Here is a 5,884-nt window from a genome sequence, read left to right as displayed (position 1 = left end):
ATTCAAAGTGAGTACATCGCCAACCAGCATACCTAAGAGACTATGTCTGTTAAGGTGTTTTGGAACTTAGGGAGGAGGGGTGTTATGTATTGAGTCTAAGCCATCCCTGAATGTGGACCTTGAACTGGGTGAGCTTGCTCCCCAAGAACAATAGCTGACCAGGATCCTGGAAGGGACCTATAGATAAGCAGTGTAATGTAAATAGCCTATCCTTGGGAGTGGGTATGTGGGGGGTGTGGTGTTTGCATGCTTTATAAGCAGGGCTCAAACCCTGCTGGGTGTCCTCATTGTGTTCCTGAAATCACTAAATAAACTAGACCTGATCACTGCAATGCATCCAGAACCCAGTATTTAAGAGAAACCATTATAGTCTCATGAACCCACTACTTAACAGGCCCAAACCAGAAAAATAAAGCATCAAGAACAGCAGCGGGAGCGATTGAAGAGCACACAGGGAAAGAAGCAGTCCTGTGTTTCTTTAAGTCAACATTTTGGATTTTCTCTTTTCCTTGTGTTACTGGGCACTGTTTGCTAGGATTTGCCTTTGATAAGAGCGCCCTTTCTGAAGGGAAGCCCCAGCCTTGACTAACCTGGGGCCGCATTTGCAATGCGGAGGCAAGTGAAGAAGGCTAGTGGATGGTTCCTGTTGGCTGTGCGGAGGTTCGCTTAGGGGCATGGTCTAGGGTTGCCAGGTCTGAGTTGGACAATACCTGGAGACTTTGGGGGTGGCTCCAGGAGAGGATGGGGTTTGGGGAGGGGAGGGGCCTCAGCATGGTAGAGTGTCATAGAGTCCACCCTTCAAAGCAGCCCTTTTCTCTGTCAGCTGGAGATCAGTTGTAAAAGCAGGAGATCTCCACACCCCACCTGGAGGATGGCAACCCTAGCATGGTCCCATGGCAGCTCTCAGCCAGCTCGCTCATCTGCCATCAGCTGGCTGGCAGCAGTGGGTGGAGCTCCAGGCATTCTCAAGGCTGACTCCTTGCCTGGGACTGCCCTTCTCCATTTTCTTGGCTATTCACCGGTGCTGCAGAGGTCCAAGACAGACCAGGAGGTTGCGGGTGTCAGATTACCTTGAGGTGATGGCCAAATACATGTCAGTCAGGCCTCATGCCCTGGGCACCTTCCTCATTCACTCCAACAGGACTGGTTTTTCAAGGTTCCAGTTCATCAGTGTTATGAACTCCTGCATCACAGCCCTGGGTCTCCCCCCACTTCCCTACAGCATTCACTCCTGGCATATCGGGGCCACCATGTTGTCTGTTGGCTTGGGACTCTCCACAGATAAAAATTGGACCCTCAGCTATGGGTGTTCTTGGGCTTCCAGGGCCTACATCCACCCCCAGTTTAGCTAAGCTTCTAACACTTCCATTTTCCAGCGCAAGAACGTTTGGGTTGTCAGGTACAGCATTGACTTCTGGGCAGGGAACTATATGGAATCTTCAAGGTGGGGGGACTCCCTGGTATTTAGTGACCACCTTCAGATCTCCTGGATGGGACAGAGAGGAATGCGATGGACCACTCTCCTATCTACCATTGCTCAAGTTTTTCACCTTGGCCTGCCAAACTCAATAGTTATTCAGCTCGGTTATGAATGACCTACCAGCCCAAAAGGGGGCTGTGCTGGCACCCTCTGTTACCATGAACTTGCAGATCCTTGTGGCCAGGTTCCCAAACATGACACTACTGTGGTCTGAACAGTTGGAAAGTCGTGAGTGATGGGGGACATCTCGCTGGATGGGTGGACTTGGCTGAGCATAAAGTTAACAAGGCAGCAGGGTGGTTCACTGAAACTGTGGGGGGAGGGGCTGATGGGTTCTCAGAGTGGGGCATGGACATTTGCCTGCATGGTCTGCGAAATGGGTTGCTCTGCTTGATGCAGGCATAGGAGCACTGTCAGGAGCTGGGGTGGTCACCCCACTTTTGTGGCGGTTTGGGGTGAATCCTTTTTGGGGGAGATGGTGCCTGCATGCCTACCTCCTGCGCTGGGGACTCCCTTAAGGAGTCTTGGGGGTGGAACCATTCAGTGGCATGCTTGGGGCTATCAGCTGGTTCACATGTGCAAGGGAATAATTCAGTGGCTGGCGCCCAGGTTGATCCTAAGGTTTGCCAAACCACAGTTTTCCCCCAACAGGCAGGATGGGGGAATGGGTTCATCAGGTGGCAGGTGGGTCACCTGATACAGGATCCACCCCATGCAGTTCCAATGCTCCTGTGGTTGTATTCAATAAAAGCCGTGGCCTAATTCTTTCCTAAATTGGTGGTGTTGTGTTCCTTCCTCACCCTCGCCCCCAGCACTTGGGCTTGAAACTGAAGATCATATCTCGGCAAATGTCACTATGTTCATAGCCATTATGATTCAGTTGTACTTGTAGCTGTAAAGTTTCCAGGTTTATAATAAATATTGGTTACTTCAAAAACTATAATACCTTGAATGTTTTCTTTTTGACGCAATTTCATAATTTCTTGCCAAGCTACAAAGGTGCTGTCATTTATTAACTTGAAACCACCCCCCCAATTCTTCAGTTGTCAAAGAGAATCTAGGAGACGGATCGATATAGCCAGGGTTCTGCTGGGTTACATTTGCACGTGTCCCCTTATGCAGAAAGCTGACATGCCTCTCCCACATTACCAACTGAGCATTTAAAAAAAGGAAAAGGTGTTCCCTTTTCCTGCCATATCCAAAGCCACCCCCTGAGATGAGTGAAAAGAACCTTATTAGGGACTATTGAGTCATTTAAGTCATAAGCAAAATGAAATTTGAACATTTGCTTGAAGGACAGTTAGTGCAATCAAGCTGCTCCTTCTGGTTCAATGCACCCAGGTAGTGGTAATCTTACTTTAAAGCCTAACATATCAAGCAAAGTAAAGAATCAACATTTACTCAAGGCTTGTAATAAGTAAAATAAGAGTGTGACAGAATGAGGAGACTAAAGCCCAGCATCTTGACAGGCAACAACTTGCAGGGACTTTAGTCTAGCCCAGTCGATTCTTTCTGCAGTGTCCTCGTTGCTTAGCTGCTAGTACACGGCACAGGGTGCTTCTAAGCCCATTTTAAGCAGTGCGCTCTTCACAACAGCTCAGGAGGGTGGAGAAAAGCGGCTTTTAGAAAATAAACCAAAACAGTCATCAGCAGGCCACACACACAACCTTCCTCTCTTAAACTCAGTTGTTCCTGCCCCTCCCTCCAGATCCAGCACCATTTAAAAATACCACCCCCAAGTTCATCAACCTCTCTATACTCCAGGAATTTCATCTCGAAAATATGAACACAATTAAGTCACCTCTGTTATCAGCTTTGGGATGCATTCTAATACTTGGGGTTTTTTTCCTAAATGAATGTGGCTACTGCCAAACTCAAGCAACAAGGAAATCCAGTTTCTGCCGACTAAATTAAGGCTAGTGACACCGCAGATCTATTACACTGTTGTAATCCTTCCTCCAAAGGTTTCCCCCGCCATCATTTTATCCTCACAGCAATGGAGAGTGACTGGCCCCAGGTCACCCAGTGAGTTTAATGGCAGAGTAGGAATTTGAACTGGGGTCTCCCATGCAATCCTGTACATATTTCATTAGAAGTAAACTATATGTAATTCCATGGGAGGAACCTCAAGTAAATATGCATAAGAGTGGGCTGCATGACTGCAATCTTACCCACTCTACTTGAAAGTACAATCTTATTGAATTTAGTCAGATTTACCTTGAATAAACATGCATAAAATACAGTGGATGTGTCTGTTTCTACTTACATCTTTATTTTGCTTGAAACCAGTGGCTGAGAATTCCATGGGCTTTCCATGATTCCTTGGCTGGTACATTCACAACAGTTACTCTCATTCTATCCCTGACTCCTTTCACAGTCAGGCCCATCTAACGTAGATTGCAATCCCACTGAGAGACCCAGGTTTGAATCTCCACGTCTATCATGGAAGCTTGTTGGATGACTGGGCCAGCTGGCACTGCACACTCTCAGCCTAATCCTCCTCACAGGGGTGTCATGAGGACAAAATGGTGGAGTGAGAACGATGTTAAGCTGCTTTGGGTCCCTGTTAGGAGAAAGCCAGGGTATAAATGAAGTAAGAAAGGAAATAAATAAATCATCCTCTGCCACAAATGGAGCAAGTGTTCAAGGAGGGGGGGGGGGATTTCTGCCATTTCCCCGTTTCACTGCAGCCTTTTGCAGTGCATCATACACAAGTTCTACAAGTCCCCTTGACCTTCTGGAACAGCTTTTCAGGGGTGCATGACCTGTAAGAGAAAGGGGGAAAGATAATGAGGTGAACATTTACCAATCACAGAATCCAACCCCAATGTCTTTTCTTTAGTCTACCATATTTTTTTACATTAAACGTTAAACAGGAAAAAAATAAAGAAGGAACATAATATGGGGGGAAATGGTTGCGATATTAAGGAACAGGAGATACAATTCCAGAATTTGCTGAATCCACAGCCAGAGAAAGAACATGCCATGCAGAATGTGCTCCAGTATTTTTACCTGTCTGCCTGGACTTCGTTTACATCCCTTATTGCTCCCCATGGTGCTGACGACATAATACGCAAAACACTAAAAATGGGCTAACACCTCTTAAAAAGATATTTCCACTTTGTGGTTAGCAATCAGACTTTCTCCTCCCCTTCTCCCTTTCACTTGCTACCAGACCCCCACGACAGAGTCTCTAAGTCCATTTAATTTGAAAAGCCTTATTTAGACTAATTGATAGCAGATGAATGCCAAAGAAAATGCAAAAGGGTATGTACTTAGCATGACTACTCAGAAACAGACACACACACACACACCAGCCCCTACTTTTATTTCACACTTTGAGGCCTACTGCCAAAGGTGGTATTCCTCCAAAAGAAAAAAAAATAAATTAGTGTTAAATTTTTAACAGTTTTTAAACCTCTTTTTAATTGCTTTGCATAAACCTGTCCTAGAATTTTACAACCTTCAATAGTCTAGACCTCCTTGCTGGTTTTCATTAGCCCAAGAGATGTCTGGCACATTAAATTAGAGAAGGAAAGCTTGCGGGAGGTAGAAGGGGAGAAAAAATAATAAACAGTAAATTCTAGAAATGTCTTGCTGTTGCGGGTTCCTGTCTTATATTATGCTGTACAAGACTAGTGAGCACCAAACACAAAACACGGGCAGGCAGCATGCCTCCTGTAACCTTTTCAGGGAAAGTTTCATGTCAGTTTGTAATTGGAGCCCAAATTGGTGGCAGAACCAAACTCTCCACTGTGTAGTAGTCACCAGATCCTTTGAGAGGCATGCCAAATTCCTCATGTGGTCAAGAGGTACAATTCACACACTTTATGGCTGAATCTATGTGATGCTTCCATTCCTATCCCATTCAGTCCTCCACATTGCCTCTCTGCTACCACCATTTGTGTGTGTCTTACTGTTGTGTATCAATCAATCAATCTTTACTGCAGTACCCAAAAAAGCCATAGCAACAATACAAAGTAAAATACAAATGTCCAACAAGATAAAATAAACTTGTCAGGGATGCTCTAGGCTGATCCTTCATTGAGCAGGGGGTTGGACTAGAGGGCCTATATGGTCCCTTCCATCTGTGTGATTCTTTGATTCTAAAATTTGAAAAATAATAAAAACTGAACATTTTTACAGGAAGTATTAACATATAAGTCATCATGAAATATATGTAGGTCAAACATGCTTCGATCAGCATACCCCATCATCTTTTTATCCTTTATTATGGTGGAAGCAAATCTTGCCATTTGAAAAGTAATAAATTTGGCCTTATCTGCCAATAATGTGACTAGTTTCTCCTGATCTAACCTTCCTGGTAAATGGGATATTATGGTCCGCAAATATCTATTACATTCAGCCTCGTATCTTGGACACTGGAATGTGACAGGGGGCAAA

This window comes from Gekko japonicus, unplaced genomic scaffold, assembly GCF_001447785.1.
Source record: "Gekko japonicus isolate JY-2015 unplaced genomic scaffold, Gekko_japonicus_V1.1 scaffold879, whole genome shotgun sequence".
NCBI classification, from domain to species: domain Eukaryota; kingdom Metazoa; phylum Chordata; class Lepidosauria; order Squamata; family Gekkonidae; genus Gekko; species Gekko japonicus.
The sequence above is the reverse complement of the archived record's forward strand: the minus strand, read 5'-3'. Positions refer to the sequence as shown.